The sequence below is a fragment of the Bos javanicus genome, chromosome 6 (genome assembly GCF_032452875.1).
Source record: "Bos javanicus breed banteng chromosome 6, ARS-OSU_banteng_1.0, whole genome shotgun sequence".
In the NCBI taxonomy this organism is placed as follows: domain Eukaryota; kingdom Metazoa; phylum Chordata; class Mammalia; order Artiodactyla; family Bovidae; genus Bos; species Bos javanicus.
The window spans coordinates 48,529,456-48,544,498 of record NC_083873.1 but is presented as its reverse complement, the minus strand read 5'-3'; the positions used below and the strand labels follow the sequence as shown (position 1 = coordinate 48,544,498).

General features: G+C 33.8%; 1 pseudogene; it reads right to left on the bottom strand.

The window, feature by feature from the left end:
• Positions 1-14,498: 14,498 nt before the first annotated feature.
• On the bottom strand, positions 14,499-14,746 carry LOC133250085 (large ribosomal subunit protein eL38-like; annotated as a pseudogene).
• Between the last annotated feature and the right edge of the window lie 297 nt (positions 14,747-15,043).

Sequence of the window (15,043 nt, the reverse complement as noted above, 5' to 3'; positions counted from 1 at the left end):
CCAAACTTTGTGAAGCCAATGAAGCCAAACAATCCAAAACAATGAAGTCTGTAGTAGAGTAAGGTTTATTTCAGGGCAAAGCTAGAAGAATGGGTTACTCATGCTCATAAAACCTCAAACTTCCTGATGGTTTTTTGGGAATAAATTTTTATAGGTAAAATTGGGGGTGAGGGCTTCCTAGTGTGTGACTTTCTTCTGATTGGTAGACTGTGAAGTAAGAGGGCAGTGTTCCAGGAAGCTTGTGCTCAGTCTGAATTCAGCATCCTCCACCTGGGTGGAAGCCTTAGTTCCTCCAGAGAAACTCAAAGATAGATACCCATATCCCTTGTGGAAGAAACAGGATCCTGCTTGAATCTCTGCACTACAGTTTCTCTACTTAAAAAAAAAAAAAAAATTGGAATATAGTTGATCTACAATGCTGTGTTTGGAGAAGGCAATGGCACCCCACTCCAGTACTCTTGCCTGGAAAATCCCATGGATGGAGGAGCCTGGAAGGCTGCAGTCCATGGGGTCGCTGAGGGTCAGATGCGACTGAGCGACTTCACTTTGACTTTTCACTTTCATGCATTGGAGAAGGAAATGGCAACCCACTCCAGTGTTCTTGCCTGGAGAATCCCAGGACAGGGGAGCCTGGTGGGCTGCCGTCCATGGGGTTGCACAGAGTCAGACACGACTGAAGTGACTTAGCAGCACAATGCTGTTAGTTTCTACTGTACATCAAAGTGAATCAGTTATATGTATACACATATCCACTCTTTTTTAGATTCTTTTCCCATATAGGACATTACAGAATATTGAGTAAAATACCCTGTGCTAATACTGTAAGTCCTTATACTTATCTATTTTATATATAGTAATGTGTATATGTCAATCCCAATATCCCAATTCATTCTTCCCCCTCTTTCACCCACAGAAATTATAAGTTTGTTTATGACTTTATTTATGTTTTGTAAATGAATTCATTTGCATCTTTTTTTATATATTCCACATATAAATAAAATCATGTGTTGTCTTTCTCTGACTTACTTCACTCAGTATGACAATCTCTAGGTCCCAAATAGGAAAAGGAGTACGTCAAGGCTGTATGTTGTCACCCTGCTTATTTAACTTATATGCAGAGTACATCATGAGAAATGCTGGGCTGGAGGAAGCACAAACTGGAATCAAGATTGCTGGGAGAAATATCAATAACCTCAGATATGCAGATATGCACCCTTATGGCAGAAAGTGAAGAAGAAAAAAAGAACCTCTTGATGAAAGTGAAAGAGGAGAGTGAAAAAGTTGGCTTGAAGCTTAACATTCAGAAAACGAAGATCATGGCATCTGGTCCCATCACTTCATGAAAATAGATGGGAAAACAGTGGAAAGAGTGGCACACTTTACTTTTTTGGGCTCCAAAATCACTGCAGATGATGAGTGCAGCCATGAAATTAAAAGGTACTTACTCCTTGGAAGGAAAGTTATGACCAACATTGACAGCATATTATAAAGCAGAGACATTACTTTGTCAACAAAGGTCCATCTTGTCAAGGCTATGGTTTTTCCAGTGGTCATGTATGAATGTGAGAGTTGGACTATAAAGAAAACAGACTGCCAAAGAATTTATGCTTTTGAACTGTGGTGTTGGAGAAGACTCTTGAGAGTCCCTTGGACTGAAAGGAGTTCCAACCAGTCCATCCTAAAGGAAATCAGTCCTGAGTGTTCATGGGAAGGACTGATGTTGAAGCTGAAACTCCAACTTTGGCCCCTGATGCAAAGAGCTGACTCATTTGAAAAGACCCTGATGCTGGTAAAGATTGAAGGCAGGAGGAGAAGGGCATGACAGAGGATGAGATGGTTGGATAGCATCACCGACTCAATGAACATGGGTTTGTTTAAACTCCAGGAGTTGGTGATGGACAGGGAGGCCTAGCATGCTGCATGCAGTTGCAAAGAGTCAGACACGACTGAGAGACTGAAGTGAACTGAACTGAGGTCCATCCATTTTGCTGCAAATAGCATTTTTTTCATTTTTTATTATGGCCAAAAAAAAGAACAAACTTATGCCCTGTAGTTTCTTGATTTTTCCTCCTTTGCTTCTGAATTCCCTTACCTCCCTGACTGACAACATTTTGAATCTACTGTTTAGTATTCAGGAAAGTCTAGAAACCTTTTGCCTGGATGTACAAAAGGGGGCACAGAAAGACTTTATTGCCCAGGAGGACACCATAAGAAGCTGCTTAGTTACACACTTGAAGCTCTGAGTCATTGCATATGGAGCTTGAATCCCCTGATGATGAGGCCATGAAAAAAAGATATGAAACTACACGAAGAGAAGAGTTGCTTCTTCAATTCCTATCTTTCAGTAGTTCACTTTAGGCCCTAGACCTATTGAATGAAGGCATCTTAAACACCCAGGCCAGAGGAGCTATCATCTAAATGCCACCTAATGCCCCTGATGATGCAACATGGAACACAAGAAATATCATCTGATCCCTGATGACTTTCATGATCTAAAGCATTGTGAGACATAATAAAATGATAGTTGTTTCATGCCAATAATTTTTGAGATGCTTATGTACAATTTGCATAGCTTCACTGTTTCTCCCTTTCAGCTATAAAATAGACAAGAATCCAAAAAGTTTCTCATGAAACTTAATTGAATTAGTGCAGTGTAAAAGTTTAGATTGTCATCTATCAATTTTTACCATAGTAACTGACACTTAGCAATAATAACTAACTTTGAAACAATTCCTAGTTGCTAGGCACTGTGGAAACTCAGTAAATAGCTGTCCCTCATGAAGAAAAATTACACTGCTAAATCTCTGAGGTTGAATAAGCACTTTAATTTTTCTCCACTTGTAGGAGTAAGTTTACATTGACTCTTCTTAGTTCAATCATCTTGTTTTGTTAAAATGCAACCCCTTTTTCAAAGCAGTTAATCATCTATAGGAAAGCTCACCATCTACTTTTATGAGTGAATGTACCACTTTGACTACATAAACCAAAACACTTAACATTTGTAAGACAAAATTTATAAATACTTTCTAAGCATGTCATATATTTTTCATCTAATAAATAAATCTTATGCAGCATACAGTGAAGAATTATCCCATTTTGCAGATGAAAATCATGAGCCAGGGATGGATGTGATATGTGAAGATCAATATTAACTGTATGAGCTGAGAAAAGTTAAGACCTGTTTCAGCATATTTTGCAGTATTCCCTCTTTGCTTTAGCATAACAATTTGAGCTAAACAAATTGTGTTGTGCCTTTTCAAATTATTTTCCTCATTTTTTCAACATATGGATTATTTTCTTCTGAAAGATGGATTTTTATTGTCGGTTAGTCACTAAGTCAAGTCTGACTCTCTGCAATACTACAGACTCTAGGCTGCCAGGCTCCTTTGTCCATGGGATTTTCTAGGCAAGAATACTGGAGTGAGTTACCACTTCCTTCTCTGGGGGATCTTCCTGACCCAGGGATCGAACCCAAGTTTCCTGCGTTGGCAGGCAGATTCTTTACCACTGAGCCACGAGGAAAGTCCATAAATATGCATATCAATATAAAATATGAATTTCAGAAATGCAATGTTGCATTATTTTAGAAATCTCTAAACAAGTATTGCATTTGGATACATGAATTCAAATGTGAAATTCCAAAAACAATACCCAGAGAAAAACCTGAGTAAACAATGCCAGCCTTTTTTGGACAAGTGTGGTTCAAAGTTCTTTGTTCTAAGAGGAAAAAACAGTCCCACTTAAAGTGCCTTAACATGGATGCTTAATGTGAAACAAGTGTCGTTTCCAGGCAACCTCTGAGCAGGTGTTTAAAATTGTTCTGGCCCCAGAATAAGTGTTCCAGCTGTGGTATCACAGCCTTGAAAGGCTCCAGTGGAGTTTGTGGCTAGAATTATATCAAAAACACGTAAAAATGTGTTTCTCAGTAATGCAGGAGACTAAACAAAGTAGCCAGTTTTTTGAAAATCCTGGTGTAAAATTTAAGATTAAAGTAACTTTCATTTTATCAAATCCTACACTAATATGCACTAAGTGTAAATTAATGGGATCAAAAAGAAAATATGAAATAACTAAATGACTAGAAAGAACATACTCAGTCTAAAAGTATTTCTTTAACACCTCCAAGTTTTTATTTTTAATTTTAAAATTTATAGTAGGGGAGAATGAGGCCATGTCTATGAGTGAAAGTGAATGTGAAGTTGCTCAGTCCTGTCTGACTCTACAAGTGCCCACTGCCAAAATAAATTTCCCGATCTGATGACCACGTGATTCAAAAAAGTATGCCAAAACTAATCAACATGTCTAAGGATTTTGTGCCCACAGAACATGATACATATTATTTAATCCTTTGCAATTTATGGGGCTTTCCTGATAGTTCAGTTGGTAAAGAATCCCCCTGAAATGTAGGAGATCTCAGTTCAGATTCCTGGGTTGGAAAGATCCCCTGGAAAAGGGATAGGCTACCCACTCCAGTAATCTTGGGTTTTCCTTGGGGTCGAGCTGGTAAAGAATCCACCTGCAATATGGGAGATCTGGGTTCAATTCCTGGCTTGGGAAGATTGCCTGGAGAAGGGAAAAGCTACCCACAGCAGTATTCTGGCCTAGAGAATTCCACGGACTGTATAGTCTATGCGGTCGCAAAGAATTGGACACAACTAAATGACTTTCACTTACAATATATTTGCAGCTCTACAAATAATAACTACAGTATTTGGGCAGTTAGTTTTCCATATAAATGAGACTAAAAATAGAGCCTACTTCAGAAGTCAGTAATAAGTATTAGTAAAATATCCTTGTAAATTTGCAGCATACTGTTCAACACAAAACACAAAGAGAGCTAGTCTAAACAAGTAGAAAGGCTGTGTAGACAAGATTGAAGAACATGGAGTTAAACAGACTAGATCAAAATCCAGGTTCAACACCTTAAGAATTATAAGTGAAAGTAAGAAAGCGTTAGTCCTCAGTCATGTCCAACTCTTTTGTGACCCCATGGACCATAACACTCAAGGCTCCTCAGTCCATGGAATTCTCCAGGCAAGAATACTGGAGAACAATGGCAATTCCTTCTCCAAATAATTATAACTACAAGTAAATCAAGTACTTTTTCTGATTTATTTTCCTCATTTGAGGAAAAGACAGTTTATCTCATAAGTTTGTATTAAAAATTAAGTGATGTTGGGACACATGGAAAAATTCTTGGAGCATGGTAAAATCTTAATATGTGTAAGTAACTGTTATTTTAAGTGAAACAGCTATTTTTTTTACTCCAATCCAAAGTTACCATTTAACTCAATTTTTACATTAAATTAAGCAATTCATAAAAATACTGTCTTTTTGAATCATGTAGAGAAAATACTTTTTTTTCCTCATTTTTGGACCCTGGGTGACACTTAACCCTTTGGAATATATCATACACAACCTGAATTAAGTATGTATTCTGGCAATGGTGATAGTATGAACCCTGTGGTAATGTTCAATTTTAGATTATAATTAAATACTCCATTTTGTTTTGCTATTCACAGACCTATTTTGTTTCCTACCTAAAGTTCCATAGGTTCCATATGTGCTCAGTCACTCAGCTATGTCCCACTCTTTTCAACCTGTTGGATTACAGCCTGCCAGGCACCTCTATCCATGGGATTTTTCAGTCAAGGATACTGGAGTAGGTTGCCATTCCCTTCTCCATGGGATCTTCCCTACCCCATACAACCTGCATTTCCTGCACCTCATGCATTGCGGGTGATTCTTTACTGCTGAGCCATCGAGGAATCCTATAACATTTACTTATGACTAAAGTAATATTCACAATGCCGTCTATGGGGTCGCACAGAGTCAGACACGACTGAAGCGACTTAGCAGCAGTAGCAGCAGCAGCAACAAATTTAAACATTAATACTGTCTTGTTCTGTTATTATTTTACTAAATCAAAATTACTTAACAGACACTGCTTATAAACCAGAGCCTGGAATATATACTATGAATACAATGGAGGGAAAAAAAAAATCTTCCCTCTCCTGTTTATTAATGTTTTCCAAGGGCCCAAGTGGCACAAGAGCTCTCTCCCCTATGAAACAAGCAGTCAGTGTGGGCACAATACTAATTCATTTTAACTGTCCTTACTCAAAATACAAACTAGGATTTTATAGTACCTGAAATTGAAACCATAGACTCCCCTGGGCTGATTAACTTTTTCCAAAAATTCATTTGTAACACTATTAGATTATATTCTTAGAGAAGATACTATATATAGTGATATGAGCAACAGCTATGCTTGTAAATGCAATACATTAATTCATATGAGATCTCCATGTAGCCCAGGTGGCTCAGTGGTAAAGAATCCACCTACAATGCAGCAGACAAAATGACGCAGGTTCAATCCTGGGGTCTGGAAGATTCACCTAGAGGAGGGCATGGAAACGCACTCCAGCATTCTTGCCTAGAAAATTCCATGGACAGAGGGGCCCCATGGTCTACAGTCCATGGGGCTGCAAAGAGTTGGACATGACTGAGTTCACCCATGCACACTCCATGTAACAAAGAGCCCAGTGGATAGTAGATGTTTAAAACAATGTTGATGGAGTGGGGAAATTGATGAATGTTTCTAGTAAAAGCAACAACAACCATCCTAACAATTTTCTATTCAGTGATTACGCTTCACACATTCTATTCCTAAACTTTACTGCAGCCTTGATATTTAGTTATTATCTGTATTTTATATAAAATTGAAATGAAGGCCAGAAAGTTTTAGAATATGTCAAATTAATGATAATAATAAGAAACCAATTGTTTCATCTTGAAATTAAGGAAAATATGCATAGTGAGCATTCAGGATATTCTGTAAAGATACATGCTTTGAATGTACAGCTATGAACTAGGTAATAGGCAAGATGAAAATAGGATGTAGGATGCTCTATTACAGGTATCCCTGTATCAATGTGGAGAGATCTTCATTCGAAGACTCTAGATATCAGATGGCTCAGAAAGCCACAGGGTTGACCTCTGCCTGAGTCCCTTCTTTACTCTTGGATATAACCTCACTGATGTCAAGTTCTATTTAGGTATCAAAAGAGCTGAATGCCTGGAAAAATTAAAAGGCAAAAATAAGTTTTTGAGATTGAACAGATTACTCTGTCACCCAGAACTACATATCTGGAAGCCAAATCTTTTCTCGCTGAGACATTTTTTTGTTTTGCTTTGTGTTGTTTCTATGGCTAAACAAATATTCATCTTACAGAGAAAGCCTGCATGGATTCCTGTAACAATAAGCAACCTATATGAAATATTCACGAAAGTGCATGGAATGTTAGGTAGTAAGTGTTTTGGACAGTTCATGAAACTGATGAAAACTGATGTAAATTTGGTTATATTAATATTTTTTCCTTTCAACATTTTTAAGAAAATATTCTTATATTAATCAGAAGCTCAAAAGATTTTGTAAACTAAGTACACTCTCTTGGGAGACTTAAAGTGATAAATGCTTTTATGTGTGGTGTATGATAGAAGCACACATAGGTTGCCATGGAATTTGAAATTAGAGTCATCTGGTTTAGACATAGACATCACAGAACAATTCTAGCAAAAGGTAACACTTAAAATTACCTTTAAATGATGAGTGGGAGTTAACTGGTTGCTTAAAGATGTCACGAACACTTTGTGAGAGAAAAAGCAAGTGCAAAGAGATAATTGCCAAAGAGTCTGATTCTTCCTGTAAATGGCAAGCTGTCCATTACGGTTAGAATTAACTGTGGAAAGAGAATCATTGCAAAAATAAAAGCCAATTTCTTCGTTTATCCTGATTATTGTAAGCCCCTTTAAGAAACAGAACCTCATAATCTGATAGCCTATGGCTTAAGCTATTTAAATATCAATGATAAAATCCAGTTGGAGTGGGCAAGGAATCAAAATACTCATTTTGCTTTAGGGGAAATATATTAAGTTTGAGTAAGAATTTCATAATTCAAAAATAAAAAAAAATAATGTTCAGATTATAAAATGAGTCTTTGAAGCCAAAGATAGAAAATCAGGCACTCAAAATAAAGCAATAAAACTACTTTTGGAAAAGGTTTTGCTATCAAAAATGGAAATTAATATAGAGAGCTTCTGGTTTGTGCTCCTAAAAGAAATAAATGAAATTTATGAAACAACAACAACAAAGAAATATAGACAAGAAGACAAGACCAAAGATTTGATTGAAATTATAAAATTGGGGAAAATACTAAAAACTTATAAAATAAAGTGACAATACAAGTGAAAAATAGTAAAATTAATTTTAAATGTTTTGTAACTTGCTAGCAACAGAATCAATTATGTAAAAACTCGGGTGATGTAGAAAACAAATCAGAATTGTTAGTTGAGAATTCATGTTGGGAAGTTGAAAGGTTAATGATCATCTGAAGGAAGAAGATGAAACCTAGGTGAGTTAGGGTTAGCATTAGAATTAGAATAGGACTTACTTAGTGAGAGGATTAAGATAGTGTTAGCTTTGGAACTGTATCAAAATCACTAAAATTACCTGAAGAGTCAAGAGTAAGCAGAGAAAATTAAAATACTCAAATTATTATAAAGACAATATTTTCTGAGTTGAAAGCAATGACTCTATGGATGAAATCATTCCTTGATTTACATGACTAATTAAATAATGAAATCAAAACCACACTGTGAATATCTTAGTGAAATGCTTGATTTTTAAGGAAAACAAAGAAAATCTAACATCCAACAAACACATACACAGAAGAAAAAAAGTTTGTAAATATTAAAACTAAATCACTAGGCTCTGAGGTATGATTTTTCATAGAATCAGTTAATTTTCACCTAACAGAATTATTTTTCTTAATTGGGGGACTTGTGGAAAACATTCCAGTTTGTTTTCTGAAATAAGCATAATCCTGATATCAAAAGTGGCTAACAATAAGTACTTTATAATGAACTTGACTGGATTCAGTCTGGCTTCACTCTTTATTCACTTTTCAAATTTTATTTGCTTTATAACATTACAAATGTACTAGTCCTTTCAGATTGCCATAAATATAATAAAAATTGAAAAAATAAACTGAGTGGTATAGACAACAGAGATGTATTTTCTCACAATTCTTGCACCTGGAAGTCTGAGATAATGGCAGCACAATGAGGCTCTGGTGAGATCCCTCTTCCTCACTTGCATATGAGGCAGAGAGAGAGCTCTGGTGTCTCTTCCTCTTCTTATAACTCTAATTTTACCAAAAGGGCCTCAACTTCATGACCGCATCTAAACCCAATTATCTCCCAAAGGCCTCATTTCCAAATATCATCACTGTGGGTATTACAGTTTCAACATATGAATTTTTCAGACAAATTTCAGTCCACTGCATTCACCTTCCTCATATATAAACATGAAATATAAATAGAGCATCTTCTTTAGAGGGCTGTTGTGAAGAACAAATGAGGTAATAGATGCCATGGAATTAGAAGAGATGTTAACACACAGTCAATACTACATGAGTGTTGGCTGATATTGTTAATTATCTGGCATGATCACTTATGTACAGATATAAACAAGATGTTTAACAAAATACAAGCAACTGAAACCTAGAAGTTATTAAAACAGATGATCAAAAATCAATTTCTTGAATTCAGAGACTTCTATCATTTATTTTATTAAACTGTATAATTCATCTTATTACTAATTTCACATAACTATCCACATCATCATATTTCGGGATAATAGAAATACAACCAAAGGGCATTTATAATATGACTTACAAAGAGAGAATATTAGAGAACTAAATCTGAACATCACACATTATTCTGAATGCTTTGAGGCATCCTCATAAAAAGAAGGAAAAAGATAAATATCCCATCGTTAGCTAGTATTATTTAATTCTCTCTCAAAAGTGTCAAGCCTTGAAGTAATAAAATGCTACTGTATTAATTATTTTAAAGAAAAACATGTCTAAGGGTATAATCATCAGTATAAGTTGAAAAATTATTAATTTAAGTAAAATGATTATTTTACTGAGAATCAAATTAATTGTAGCAATATGTAGCAAATAATGTGTATATAACACTTTTGTCTCAAAAAAAAATAGTCAGTTCTTTATGATATGAACATCATGTGGACAAAGCACTCACTTTTCTCTGTGATTGAAGTAGAAGTTATCATATAAAAAGAATGACTGAGTTAAACAATGGAATTATTTTTGTCCTTTATTTTCCTCTCCATTTCCTGACTTTCAGTATTGAAAGACAGATATTTTGAATAAAAAATCTCAATTAATTGAGTAGTAAACATATAAAATGGCATACTACTTAATCTCATTAGATTTATTTGAATAAAAGCAAGTATAGAAATGCAACTTTTGATATCTGTATATCTGGCATTAAAACAAAATTGCTAATGTACTTTTAATACAGCAAAAACAGCAAGATAAGGTACAAAAGAAAAGATATTTTCTCAATGATGCTTATATTAATCCAGCAGTTTACGAAACTGAAAAGGCAATCATATCAACACCTAAAGAACTAACTTCTGTAAAACATCAGGTAGTCTGTATTTTTCAATCAAAGTATACTTGTTTTATGGATATGCTTAATAATAAAGAGAGACTAAAGAAGGCAGAGAAAGTATTTTTTAAGTTAACTACATATTTCAAAAAACCTAGCTATATTGTTTAGTATTTTTAATTAATGAAGTTAGAGAAAACACAATTCGTACTTCAGAACATTTTAATTTTTTACACATTTTTTTAATGATGCATATTAGACACTTTGGCCTTTTATTTTATATTTCAAAGGTATTTGTAACAATCGAAGCATAATAAAACATTTTCTCAAATATGATAAAATCTTTCAGTTCAGTACTAAATTTCAGAATGATGGAGAACAGCATAAAGACAGAAACACATTGCTATTCACAAATGTAACCAACATCAATCCTGGTTAAATTGTATCTCTCTAATATATCTATTGGAGAAGGAAACATCAACCCACTCCAGTATTCTTGCCTGGAGAATCCCATGGACAGAGGAGCTTGGGGAGCAACAATTCACAGGCTTACAAAGAGTTGGACATGACTAAGCAACTAACACACACACAAAAAATTTTTCCAACAAACTGTATAAGGTCTTCATTACATCTCACTGTAAATTCTTTTCTCCTTTCAATTCTCTCTATTCAGACCTATCCTCTTGAACTGTGTAGCTAAATTCATAATGTAAAAAAAAATTGTTTTCAACAACAAAAAGGTAATAGTAATAGTCTCACTTCTTTCCACTAAAATTCCCAATTTTAGCTATTTCCAAGCCAGAAGGTCACTTACTAATTGTCTTTGGGAAATCATCTATAGCTGCAGACCACTTTTCAGAAGGAAAATGTGTAAGGTCCAGCCTACTTTCACACTGTTGAAGTCTCTGAGTGTCAGTCTCTAAGCTGAAATGGCAGGACCATTTCCTCAGTGTCCAAAGGCCAGACAAGTAGAATTTTGACCAATTTCTGGTCCCTTTCTTTTAATGTTGTTATCTAATTGCTTTGACTTATGAACTTGAGCTTTTAAATGTATTGGCATTTTTGGCAAAACAGAAGAGGTATTTCACAGTAAGAAAAGCCTGGAGGTGGGTGGTAGATAAGAAAATCAGCAAATTTTCCTTTTATCAAAGGAGGCCCAGGCAGGAAAGCAAAACAGAAGATATGGCTTCTAGATGAAAAATTTTATATAGTCATACACTAGCTAAGTCATGTTGGAGTTTAGATAAAACAATGAAATCACATAACTTCTGAATTATGTAATTTATAAATAATTACTAGTATCTCTGCTAATTGGAAGAAATTTTACTCAATAATTATATCTTGCATGCCTAATTAACTTGCATTTTTCTGTTTGCATGCTGGGTTAAGAATTTTTGTTCTTATGAGTTTGGGCTCATTAAAATGCTTCATATTTATTAAAATTAAAAGAATAGTCTTTTGATTTATTCTTTAGCCATGAACATTTATTAAAGAGAAACAAAATTTTTGTTCTGTAATCTATTATTAATTATAGTGTAATTATTGAATGATGAATAATTCTGAGAAAGGGATAATATGAATGCCTGTAGGGGGAATGTATTTCACTGACTAAAAGCATTGCAGATTTCTTTCTTTGATAGTTACCAAATAAACTACATTAATTTTTAGAAGATCCATAAGTATTAGTCTTAAATCTTTTATTCTAGGATGCTTATTGACACAAATAACAAAAGAGCATGAATGTCACCAGTTTAACCTATTTTTAAATTATTGCTTAAAGTATGCTGTGAACTTTTTATTCCTTGTGACAAAAAGTTTCAGGCGGCAATATTGGCAGCTACCCCAAACTAGCATTTGTCTTCACCAGAGACTTGTTAAAAAGTAACACATAGAAAAGAGAAAATTTGTAAAAGAGAATTAAGGAATACTATTCACAGTGATAAAAATTTTATATAGTTTTAGAAAATATACATTGGTGTGATTCTCATGCATGAGAACAACTTCATCATTTTTGTTCTAATGCTAATTCATTAATTCTAATGCATTAAGAATTCTTTAGCAGTTCTAGGACTAAGTCAAAGATAATCTACTATGGGATTCTATAATTAATATAAATAATATTACTGATATACCTACAGCATAATAATGTATGGACTTCCCTGGTGGCTCAGATGGTAAGGAAATCTGCCTGCAATGCAAGAGACCTGGGTTGATGATACATTATATATATCTGAATATGCTACTTTTAAAAAAGTATAAAAATGGTAAATTTAGGACTTATTAAAACAAATGACTACCCAATGAATTCAATGAAAAGCTAATTTCACTCAATATAATAAACTCCTTCATTGTTTTCTTTTCAATCTTTCAATTAGCTATTTACTAATAGGAAGTATTTGTTGTAGGATATTTTCCTCCAAATTCTTTTTTTATTATCCCAAGAAATGCAACCTGATTATCATCAAACTAAGAGCATAAACTGCTAATTTGAATTCTTTTCTTGAACCTCATGCTCTGAATTTTAGCAATACCACTGAATATGTTCTTAAGTCCTCACTGATGAAATAGTCTTCAGTGATATTATTAGTAAACTAGCTTTTTAAATTCTGTATATTTATTGGAAATATTTAATATAAAGACTAACATAAAAGGATTAAAATATAACATGAATCAAGCAAAACACAACATTGTCTATTCAAGATTATTTGTGTGATAACACAAACCTTGTATCTTTCTTTTTCCATCTTCAGTAGTTTTCTTTTTTATTTTTCACCAATAGCAGCAGTAATATAAGTTATTAGTGAACACTTATCATCAAAATGTATAATCATAGAGAACACAAAGTAGTAGATAAACAAGAGATGAGGGATGAATTAGGTGGTAAAGCATAAGTGTATAATCCTCAGTTTCAAAATGTTGACATAATATGAAAGTGATATGTTTGCCTCAATTTATGATCTAGAAATGAAAAAGATACTGTTACCCTAATCTTAAAAATTAAAACAAACCAGATAAGATATACATTTATAGTTTTGGGGTTTTGTTTTTGCTTTTAATTATCAGGAGAATGAAAGTTAACAGGGCTAACTTCAGAAAGTGATGAGCCCTAGGGAGAGAGGAGACCTGCATCTGTATTGTGTGTGTAACTGAAATTTAAAATAGCACCATTTACAATAACATCAAAACACATGAAACATTTGGGGAAAAATCTTACAAAATATGTGCAAAATTTGTATATTACATGCTGTAAAATTTGATTTGAAAAATCAAAGAAAATTTAAATAAATGGTGAGATATACTTCATTCATGGATTATGAGGAGTATTTATAATATTCTCTTCAAACTGATGTACAGTGTAGTTCCAATCTAAACACCAGCAAGCTTTGTTTTTTTTAAACTGCCAAAACATTTCTAAAATTTATATAGTGAAACAAAGGATTTAGATTAGCCAAAAAATAATTTTGACAATGAGAAATGAAGTTGTAGTATTCACACTACTTGATTTCAAGACTTTCTTTAAAAGCACATTATTCCAATAGCATGACATGGTGGAAACAGAGATCAATGAATGGCATACAGAATTGAGAAATAGAACCACATATTTGTGGTCAATTAATAGCTAATAAAGAAAGAAGAATTCTCAACTTATGAGGCTGATGCATTCAGGCAACAACATAACAAAAACAAAAAGACTTGAAGCGAATCATAGGTTTAAAAAATAAAAATAAAAATCTTCTGGAAAACAAACAAAAAATCTTTGTGATCCTGGGTTAGACAAATATTTCTTAGGAGAGAAAAAGTACTAATAATTTTTAAAAATTCCATAAGTGGACTTCAGTAAAAATTTGTCTCCTGTTCAAAAGACACTGTTAAGAGAATAAAAAGTATCCAAAACATATTTTTGATAAAGTAATTGTGTCCAAAATATATAATGAATATCAAAGTTTTAATAATAAATAAGTCTAATTTCTTTTGAGAATTTTAGAAATTTTAATACAGTTCAAATCAGTGTGTGTGGTTTATTTCAGTTCCTTCACTGCCAAACCTGGAGTTAGGGACTGTTTCAAATTCTGCACTTTCTTTTTGTCTGTGATGAACAAACAGGTGTAAAGGTATATGCTGCATCCAACTTTAAACTTCACATTATCTGTTTTTCTTGGTCTTGACAGACTTAGCATCCTTTTGCCTGACTGTGAGCAGAAAGTCTTTGATTTCCTCAATTTTGAGAGGCATGGTGATGAGGTACAGAGAGCACAGCTGGAACAAGGAGTTGGCAAGCAAGGAGAAGGGAAAAGTACAAAAGTGTAACTTTAAAATGGATAAGAGATCTGAGCAGACACTTCACTAAAGATATAATATACCATATATTCATGGGGGCAAATGGTTTAGTGAACAGATGTTTGACATGATTGGTTATTAAGGAAATACAAATTAATTTTTGCAATAATTAATGAAAATACATACAGAGCATATAAGACATATGTGGTCTTATACATACGTATAAGACGTATGTATATGTTTGCACATCTTATAAGACACATGTTGCATTTAAGACACAATTAAT